The following is an 11,198-nucleotide window of genomic DNA, read 5'->3' on the forward strand; positions in this document are numbered from 1 at the left end:
GCGTGGCAGAGTCTTAACTTTGATAAAGAATATCTCTTTGGTTTTGAGACTTTAGTCTTTGCAACTTCAGGGATCTTATCTATGCACAATCAGCTTGTAACACTCCAAAGAGAAAGGAAAACTTGAAATCGCATCATATGACCCCTTTAAGAACACAACAATGAACTTGAATTTCAACCCTCGTCTCCATGACAACAAACAAAGAATCTATGTCATATACATTAATAAGAGTAAAAATTCACATTGCTTCATACTCTGTGCACTAAGGAATCTGGATCAAAGCACAAGCATGGTGTATTCACTCAGACCTCATTCACATGTGCACAGCAAATAGGATAAATGGGCTGGGACTTCAATAAACATTCTGAAGCCTTTTACATGTCTGGTACAAGCCTCTTTAACTCGGCACTTCAGACCGACAAGTTCTAGGCACATGTGGTGAGGAGATCTGGTGAATTCACAGGCAGCTTTCATGGAGATCAAAGCCTAAAAGAAACAAACCCAGACATCGAATCACCCTGATGCGGAACTGCTGGCGCCCTGTCTTAGTAGGTAACATTTTATTCAGTGTTCAACATTTCTTATAAAACTAAAATATATATATATATATATATATATACTGCACAGAACTAAAACATATATTGTTCATAATAAATATAGTTGTAATGTGGGTTTTTGAGTTTTGTTTCACGTTCATGTTTTCATGTCTTTTATTTTGGAGTTTAGTCATGGTCCCTGTTTAGTCATTTGATTCCCTTGTCTGTGTGTTATGTTCTGATTGGTTGTCTTAGTCATGTGACCTGTATTGTTTGCTATAAGTAGCCATCATGTTGCCATTAGGTGCGTTTGACTTCATGTGGTGCTGTGCAGACCGATTGGCAGCTGACTTGAAGCAGTGCATGCAGGTTAGAAATGTTGTCTGACTCTGTCACGTCACTGTCACTGTCACGTGTGGCATCAAAGTACCGCGATAGCGTTTCGAGAGCAGCCGACTGACTCAGCTGGCGCAGCTTTTTCAGAGCGGCTGCGGGAGCTCTGATGAGGACACAGCTGTTTCACGATTGGCCAGATTCACCACATGACAACAATGACGTGTGTTTCGAACATCTTGTTTTAGATCAGTAAAAGCTTTTTTACTGTAGTCGCAATGTTATATTGAGTCACGTTATCATAAAACACTGATAAAAGCATATTTACCCCCACTTTATTCGTATTTAAATTGTATATGATTATGTTGAACTTTATTCTTGAACAGACGGTGCTGTATTAAGCAGTATATAAAAAGTGTTTCTGTTGCTCATGAAAATGTTTCTGAAAAGTCTGTGTATTTGACAAATATTGCATTTAATTCACTTCATCTGTGACAGTATGCAAACAACGCGTGAGCATCACTATCGGGAGCAGAAAGTGTCCGACTTGACGGCTCCGTTTTCAACTCCGCCCCCGACTGCAAACGGCTACTCTTGTTGACTGCCGTCTGTAGCTGTGCTTCAAGTCGAACGCACCTATTGTCTCTCGTCGTGTATTGATGTTGTAACCTGCTGTCGGTGAGTCTAGTCTGTTCATGCCAAATCAAGTCTGATCACGTCAAGTCTGTTCATGCCAAGTCAAGTCTGTTCAAGTCATGTCAAGTCTCTGTTTGGATTATGTTTGGATTTTGGATTACTTTTGAATAAACTGCACATGGGTTCTTCAACTGCGCTCGCCTCAGTGGATTGATCGTTACAGAATACACGACCTCAAAATGAACCCAGCAGATCGTCTCGTTCGACTTCGCCAAGGAAGCTGGCCTATAGAGGATTATGTGGCAGACTTTTGTAAGTTGTGTCATTTGGTGGACTTTCATGACACTTTCCTGAAAGACATTTTTCGTTTTGGTTTGGTTAAAAACATATCACATTTAATGCCACGCAATACCCCTCAATGGACTCTCGAGAAATATATAGACTATGCATTGCGATTGAGTGGCTCTGCATTTACTGTGGGGGTTGCTGATGAGGAACACAGCTATCCTACAGTACCTGCCACAACAGAACTTCTTCACATCCCGACCGTCATGTCTGGAGTTGTTCACGTCACGCCTGCTACTCCAGGGTCTGCTCACGTCACACCTGCCAAGCCACAGCCTGCACATGTCACGTCTGCTACGCCAAAGCCTGCTCACGTCATGCCGCCTGCTCACGTCATGCCTGCCAAGCCAAAGCCTGCTCACGTCATGCCAGTCAAGCTAAAGCCTGCTCACGCCATGCCTGCCACTCAAGAGTCTCTTTGCAAAATGGCCGCCAGCCCAGAGTCTCTTCGCAAAATGGCCACCATTCCAGTCTCGTCACGTCTCAGCTGATCGTCCAGAGTCTCGTCACGTCTCAACTGATCGTCCAGAGTCTCGTCATGTCACAGCTGATCGTCCGATTTTGGATTACTTTTGAATAAACTGCACATGGGTTCTTCAACTGCGCTCGCCTCAGTGGATTGATCGTTACAGAATACACGACCTCAAAATGAACCCAGCAGATCGTCTCGTTCGACTTCGCCAAGGAAGCTGTGACATGGCCACCATTTCAGAGCCTCGTCATGACATGGCCGCCACGCCTGAGCCTCGCCACACCACGGCCATCACGTCAGATGTCTCCCCTAAGGATTTTTTTTTGGGGGGGGGGGGCTATAGTACCCAGGAGGACCAGGACTTAGAAGACTGATTGCTAGCATGATGGACTCACCACTGATGTCAGTGAGAGCTGCAGGCATCCCGATGAGGTCAGCACTCTCAAGCCCAGCCATCTTAGAGGTCCTGCCACCCTCTGCTGCCCTTCCTGTAATGGCAGTCACCATTTTGAGCGTGTGGGCTGCACACTTCGCTCCAGAGACCTCTCCTGTCCACGAGTCCGCTCCAGAGGCCTCTCTAGTCCACGAGTCTGTTCCAGAGGCCTCACCTGTCCATAAGTCTGCCTCAGAGGTAGTGGCGTCTGCTGCAGAACCTCCCGAGGCGGTGGCATCCGCTGCAGAATCTCCCGAGGTGGTGGCGTCTGCTTCTGAATTCACAGTCTGCCCCGTCACGGCCAAAGAAGCCATTCATGAACTTTCTGCATGTCCTGTCACGGCCAAGGAGGCCATCCATGAGCTCTCTGCCTGTCAGATAAAGGCCATGGAGGCCATATCTGAGCTCATCGCCTGCCCCGTTATGGCCAAAGATGCCATTTCTGAACTGACCACCTGTCCTGTTACGGCCGCAGAGGCCGCTGTTAACCTCGCTGTGCTCTCTCTTTCAGTCCCACTTGAGCCGCCTTGGTGGATACCTGCTTTGCTGTGGTGGTCATCTGTTGCATTGTGGGGATCTTTGCTCCTGCCTGTACTGTTGATCTGGTGGTCCTCTGCTCCGCCATGGCTTCCTGCTCCTCTGGATCTGACCTGTTGGTCTCCTGCTCCACTATTCCACAGCCTGCCTCTGATCCACGGCCCAGGTCCTCCATTGTTCCACTGTCTGCCACTATTCCATGGCCCAGGACCTCCATTGTTTCACTGTCTGCCACTGTTCCATGGCCCAGGACCTCCATTGTTTCACTGTCTGCCACTGTTCCTTGGCCCATGGTTTTGCCCTCTGCTCCACGGCCCAGGCCCACCACTGTTCTGCAATTTGGACCCTGTTCCCCTGCATGGGCCTGGCCCTCCATCCCTCCGCCCTGTTCCACCTCCGCTCTACCACCCTCCTGGACTTGTTTGGGTTTGGTTTAGGTGTCTGGAGCCGCCCTTAGAGGGGGGGATATGTAATGTGGGTTTTTGTTTCACGTTCATGTTTTCATGTCTTTTATTTTGGAGTTTAGTCATGGTCCCTGTTTAGTCATGTGATTCCCTTGTCTGTGTGTTATGTTCTGATTGGTTCATGTGTCTTGTTTCTCATTGGTTGGTTCTTGTCATGTGACCCTCATTGTTTGATATAAATAGCCCTCATGTTGCCTTTGTTCTTGGTCTAGCTTTAATGTTGTAACCTGCTGTCGGTGAGTCTAGTCTGTTCACGCCAAATCAAGTCTGTTCACGTCAAGTCTGTTCATGTCAAGTCTGTTCAAGTCATGTCAAGTCTCTGTTTGGATTATGTTTGTATTTTGGATTACTTTTGAATAAACTGCACATGGGTTCTTCAACTACGCTCACCTCAGTGGACTAATCGTTACAATAGTACTCTGTTAGTGCTGTGCTGAAATACCTTGATTTTAAAATTTAAATGTTAAAATTATTTTGTGTTCTGTGTCAAATGCTGATTAATGATATCCCATTAAAACTTAATGACTTTGTTCACACAAGGTTTAACAACTTGCTAAAAAACATTTTTTTTAAATGACTGTCCTTCAAAAAATTGCTTAAAAATCTCTCATGTTAGATTTTTTTTATCAAATCTTGTGTGCATGTGTGTGTACATAATATAAAATAACATCATAGTATTAATAATGAAAATAATTATGATATTATTAATAATGCAAATCCTTATATAACGTGTTGCCAAAGAAACCATTGCTGGATCTAAGGCTAAAAACCACTGGTTTGCAGCCATGTTTATTTCTCAAATTAAAAAGTGAATCGAACTTCCGTTCAAGTGCATTGCAATGAACATTACATCTTTTTTTTCAGTAACTGTTTAAGTAATAAATAATGCAGTGATAACTGAATGGGGAAAGCCATTTGTTAGTCCTGTTACAGTTAATGACTGATGTGGCAGTTCTGTAGTTTTTCAAGCAGCACTACATAATGCACCTGGATATCGACAGCACCGCCTGGGGTGCTGACTCTATAAATGGGGATGTCTGTTATCTACTTTGCAACAGAGCACCTGTATTGACTAACACCTTGTTCCCTAACCAAGAATCAATGTGCATTGAGAGGCCCTTGCTCATGTTATCTTGAAATGAACATTGACTGGACTGTGGTCAGTGACAGGTGTAGCTCTTATTCTTTTAATCTGCATTTAAAGGGTTAGGTTTACAACTATTAGTATTTTTTGCTATACACAACGTGAAAAGATAAAGATAAATGGCCTTTATTGCTAAGAACATGCGCTTTGTCTCGTCAATCTTCTGGTCCAAAGCAAAAACGTACAACTGGCGAACAAAAACGTTTCTGGTAGTGTGAACTGTGTTAAACATGGTTTACGTCAAATTATCTAGAATATTCAATTCGACCATGATTTCTATTTATTCCTACCTCTGTAAACCGCATTTTCAGCTCTCGGACGTAGTCAGTGTTCCTGCACTACAACCTATCTGATTTACGGTGCGCGCAAAATATGCAACGCGACCAGTGCAGTTCGATTCCGGGGCGAATGACTCATCTGAGTCGGTTCTTTTTAGTGAATCAACAACATACAACGCTATCAGTCCGAATCTCAAACAAATTACTCAAGTGAGCCGGTTCTTTTTAGTGAACAGAATCTCGCGAGTCCCATTCAAGAACGAATGAATGACCTTTACTGATTCGACTCTTTAACAGATTCTTATGAATCATCTCTGACCAAATCACAAGTTATTGCTTTCGAATTGAGATTGGCTATTAACTGTGTTATGTTGTAGCTAAGGCTCTTAACATCAGTATGGTAACTTACTGGCTGACAACATACGACACTGCAGCAGTTAGATAGCACAGATACACATATATGAGTTTTTCTACATTTACATTTACATTTAGTCATTTAGCAGACGCCTTTATCCAAAGCGACTTACAAATGAGGACAATAGAAGCAATCAAAACTAACAAAAGAGCAACAATATGTAGGCCTAAATGCAAATGACAAGTCTCGGTTAGCCTAACGCAGTACACGTAGCAAGGTATTTTTTTCTGTCGTTTTATAAATAATAATAACTAAATTACCACATTTTTGTTTATTTAGTGTTGTTATTTAATATCTAGGGTCAGTATGCCGCCTCTGTGAAAATTCATTTTAAAAGTCACACATGCACACTGCAAGTAGACCTATTAGCCTATAATAGATAGGCTATATTTCTAATAGGCTATGTTATTATTTCTGTTGAAATAATACTCATAAATCATAATTACATCCCAGCAGAGCCGCAATAATGCAATAAGAATTTAAATTTCACTTTGATTTGATGAATGACTCAACATGGCAAATCACGTCGATTTACTAGGCTTCAAATAAGAGACTAATGACAAACAAATAAATAAAAATGAATAAATTAATTTATCAGCACACTGAAAGAAGTTAAACACAATATAACGTAACCAAAACGTTTGTAAGCGCTGCAATTATACATTTTGAGTGGATAGCAATGTTAAAATGTAATTCCTCTGTGCAATAATGAGGATAAATAAAAACATAAGCTTACCAGCATCAGATACACGGAGCGCAGCTACAAGTGCTCTGAGCTCCATCACCGCAATAGCGCGCAGGAACGCAGAGTTTCCTTCAGTATTCTTCACATTCACCTGCGAGTGGATGCCGTTTTTCCATTTCTGCCGTGCCCGTATTCTGAACATATGTTTCTGTTAAGCGAGTAAGTACATCTGTCTTTCCCTCGCGCGTGCTCTCTGATACAGCACTAAAATGGTTAATGTAGGCTACGGGAGAGATTGCGGCTGCTGAACACAAATACCAAGTTTCAAACGGAGTACGACAGGTTATATCACCAGAGGGGGTCCGACAGTCACTGTCTCGGTAATTAGGAAACATAAATTATTTAAGTGTCACATTATGGCTCTAACACAATGATAGTAGGGTAAGCAGCTTGGTTCAGGGCTATTATGATAATGACTTTAATCAGAACAGATCTGGAGAAATGTATTATGTCACTTGCTCACCAATAGATCCTCTGCAATGAATGGGTGCCGTCAGAATGAGAGTCCAAACAGCTGAAAAAAACATATAATCACAAAAATCCACAAGTACTCCACACTGCTCCATCAGCTAACATCTTGTGAAGTTAAAAGCTGTGGGTTTGTAAGAAACAACTCCATCATTACAATATTTTTTTAATTTCCAAATGTTGATTCTGGCTAAAATATGAGTCCTCAATCCATAATATTGCTTTCTCCAGTGAAAAAGTTGCCTCGTCTAAGTCAAAAGAGAAATAGAAATACTTATGGATAAAGTATTGTTTTAAAACAAAAACAGTTGGTAACAGTTCTGTAATGTCAGTGGATTTTGATTCATTACAAACTCAAACATGGCCTCTTACAAACATGCAGCTTTTCCCTTCACAAGCCACTAACTGGTGGGCTGGAGTTGTATGGATTATTTGTGGATTATAGTGATCTTTCAATCAGCTGTTTGGACTTTCATTATGATAGCACCCATTCTCTACAGAGGCTCCATGTGAGCAAGTGATGCAGGCTAATGCTAAATTTCTCCAGCAGGTGAGTACATTTTCAGCAAATTTTCAATTCTGGATGAACTATTCCTTTAATGATTTATTGTAGAAACAAAATGACAAACCAATTGTCATGGTAACAATAGTCTTTCTGTCTATCCTTTGATTCAAGAATCCACCTCGCTCTGCTCTGGCCAATCATAAAGCAAGAGAAAGCACATACGGTCCTTCTTTCAAAAAACCTGCTCTTTGCTCCAGGCAACTGTGCTCCTCACTCAGCTTTCACTCCACACAGCTCACATAGGCTAAAATACTACTACTCTGGAAACACCACAGGTGGAATAACAGTAAGATGTTCTTCTTGCCTAACTGTTGAAAACTTTCCATAATACACAATGAATGAACAACTACAATAACAACAATAAAAAAAATATTTGTTATTATACACAGAAAATAAAAATGTGTACACACATCAGAGCTTGACCTTGTTTTGAACTCTAACGAGGGTTTTCTTGTCCCGTGTCTCAAGGATCAAAGTAACATGATATTTGTTGCAATTCCATTAGTGAACACTAGATGTCAAACACGGCCAAGGAAAATACACGTTCTTCACGGAAGTATCGCGAGTTTATCTCAGACGTGAACTTCCTGGAACAGTTGTTTGGATAATGGCGGACCGTCAAAACTAGCCAATGGCCGTCCTAACTTATCATTAAAGCCGGGAAACACACACCAAAAGGCGGGTAGCGGGTACAACAAACCCGCTAGGTAGGTACTAACCAATTACATTCTGACCTAAACGCTTAACGAAAGACAACCTGGTCACAGAAACGCAAAAAAATGTTGGTAGCGAGCTTTATTGGTTTAACGTTAGCCGGTTAGCAGCAGCTGTTAGCAATAACTTTCGCCAGAGTATTTAAAAACATAGTCCACAAATTTCGTTTAAATATTGTGAAACTGCCTAAGGTACGTAATTGTCGGTTGAAAATAGACGTCTTGTTGGTTGTTTGTTTGATTTAAGTCGCTGTTGGATTTCTCCTCAATAAGGTTGTTAATGTGAAGTTGTATTTGTGTGACTGACATTTAACGTTAACGTTATGTGTTTTGTACGTCAGCTGTTTTTCTTTATATTCGTGTATTATATGAATGTCTTAAGTCGCATATATATATTTTTTTCTTGTCTGTTAAGAGTACTGTAGTTCTGATTCTGTATTAGTATAAAGCGTATATGATGCTTCGTATGTTGCTCTTTAGCTGTAATTTGTGTTTATTTTCTCTTTTACTTTATTTTTTAAGTTACGTTTTATGTCTATTTGCTTAGCTCTGGCGAAGCAGAGTATATATATTAATGCGGCCAGACTCTTTAGAAGCCTCCGCTAAAGATTTTATCTTGAATTTGAATGTGATGTCAGCTGATCTCTCAGCTGATGCTGCTGATCTGTCATGTTTCCTTTTACCTTTAATTCAGCGTGATCCTTATGAGTGGTTATTGGGTGGGCTAATCAGTTGCTGTAAAATTAGCTGTGTTGATTCCAGCATCTTACTAGAGTGTTGTCAGTTTGATTTGTATAATATTTCTGAACTGGTAGTTTAATACTTCAAGACTTTGAGCTTTCACTGTCAAATCACCTTTTTCACTGGGTCTCGGTGCAGGTAGAGGTGACAGAATCACCAGCTGTCCGATGTGTCCAGCAATCCGGAAGACAAGGTGGACTCATGTCTCTGAATAAAGCTGCTGGAAAGTGAGTCCTGGTACATTATACGTTATGCATGAACATGTCCATCTTGCTCATTAGTCATTAGTAAAGCACAATATATGAATGCCTCATCCATTCAGTCGGTTAGTATTGTTTAAATGTGAGGAGTCATTAACTGAAACTATAATCTCATAACTGTATGTGTATTGTATGTGTTGTTTAATCAAGGTTAGATGAAGTTTCAGTTCCCAAAATGTGATATGAAATTGAAACGTTGGGTAGCTGAAGAGAGAGAGAGAGAGAGAGAGAGTGTGTGTGTGTGTGTGTGTGTGTGTGTATATGAAGATGGCGGGTCTTTTATGGGTAAATCAAAGGATATTTTGTGCTTTTCTTGGCAGTTGCTTAAAGCTGAGTAAAGCTTTGATTCTTTTGCTGTGCTTATTTTGTTCGTTTTTGACAAGTGTTGATTAGTTCAAATAGAATTGGATCAGATTGTCACTTCTCTCAATATCTCCAGTCTAAAGCACTTTGTTCAAGTGCTTGTTCTGTTTGTACTTCTACAGTTCTAAATCTAAATCTCTTTTATTAACAGGTGAGTGTCACAGGTGGCCTTATTATTTCTTATCAAAGTCCCTGGCAACCTAACACATACAGGCTGTATCTTTATAATTGGAAAAAGGGTTTAACTGAACATTTATGTTTGCATATGTGACCCTGGACCACAAAAACAGTCATAAGGGTCAATTTTTCAAAATTGAGATTTATACATCATCTGTTGAATAAATTTTAACGAGTACGAGTACAGGAGCTCAGTATCGGGCCCCATACCGGTATCGGTGCATCCCTAGTTTGTGTGTTGGTAAGCAATTTTTTTTATTTAGTGTTATATTAAAAAACTTTTTTTAAAAAGCCTTATTTTTATGAATTTTTTCGTAAAAAAAAAAAAAAAAAAAATACACATGCGGCAGGTTCACACACACACACACACACACACACTTCTCTCTCCCTCTCTCTCGTTCGAATAATTAATTCAAGTAGCTAAATGTTATAAATAATTAATTCAAATAAATGTGATATTACCACACTATTTATCTGTCTGATCTGAAGTGGGCAGAATACTGAGCTAACGAGCCGTAGCTTCGCGTCAGTCTTGCCTTCACGTCGTGAATTAAAATAGTTTAAAGCCGTGTATTCGCTCTTTAGCAGCAGTTTTTACGGCAATATTTAAATTACACCCTGGTCATTCTTGGTGTACCCAACATGGTCCCACATTATCGACCTTCAGTCATTACTCTGGTGGAAATAAAAGATCGCTGTTTGGTTCCTCTGTAGTTAATCTTGTGTGTGTAGTAGCCTCCGTGTCTCTGATAAGCACAACATTTAAAGCTGGTGCACCGCTAGTGTAACTTTGTTTTCGTTTTGCGCACATTGCAACTGTTCCATTCTGTGCAACAGAAACACTCGGTGTAGCGGAGCCTTTACGATTAATTAACCGTGACATTTTAAAGCGCGGTTAATTGTGAAACCGGTTAATCGCTGCATTCCTAATGGGGACACAAGCTCCGAAGATAGCGAGTGTAGTGGTACAGGCCAGGTACACAGAGCGACAGAGAGAGAAGGGGAGAGCCGAATTTAAACGCAAGTGCGTGGGTTAAGGTAGGAAGACACTGCAATTTGTTGCAACATCAGTCCCCTCAGAGAGTCTTCTCAAAAACAGGACAAATAATCACAGAGGGGAGAAATCGCATCAGCACATCCAAGCTGAGGCATCTGATATTTCTGAATGCCAACCTGCCCTTAAGACTAAAGTGTTATTATTAAAGTTTATTAAAATGTTAAATAATAGTATAATAGTATAATAATAGTATTTTTTGTAATGAAAAAAAAATTTATAAAAATAAGGCTTTTATGAAAACACTGAATAAAAAATTGCTTACCAACACACAAACCATTCACAATTGCTACATTGGGCTAAAATAGAAGGCTCAGAGTGATACTAAATAAAAAGCCATTTGGGAGCCGTAAGAGCTAAAGTTTTATTAAAATGTTAAATAATAGTATCTGTGTGTTTTTTGTTTGTAACGGAAAAAAAAGCATAAAAATAAGGCTTTTATGAAAACACCGAACCACACACAAACCATTCACAATTGCTAAATTGGGCTAAAATAGAAGGCTCAGAGTGATACTAAAT

General features: G+C 40.6%; 1 protein-coding gene across 1 annotated transcript in view; it reads left to right on the forward strand.

Annotated features, from left to right (window-relative positions):
* Positions 1 to 7,976: 7,976 nt before the first annotated feature.
* LOC107665052 (centrosome-associated protein 350-like) overlaps positions 7,977 to 11,198 on the forward strand; it is a 41,077-nt gene continuing 37,855 nt past the window's right edge. Inside the window, exons 1-2 of the mRNA XM_016455797.1 lie at positions 7,977 to 8,078; positions 8,964 to 9,052. The gene's annotated coding sequence lies outside the window, so the exon portion shown is untranslated. The remainder of the gene's footprint in view (positions 8,079 to 8,963; positions 9,053 to 11,198) is intronic.

Source organism: Sinocyclocheilus anshuiensis, unplaced genomic scaffold (assembly GCF_001515605.1).
Source record: "Sinocyclocheilus anshuiensis isolate Anshui unplaced genomic scaffold, SAMN03320099.WGS_v1.1 scaffold555, whole genome shotgun sequence".
NCBI lineage: Eukaryota > Metazoa > Chordata > Actinopteri > Cypriniformes > Cyprinidae > Sinocyclocheilus > Sinocyclocheilus anshuiensis.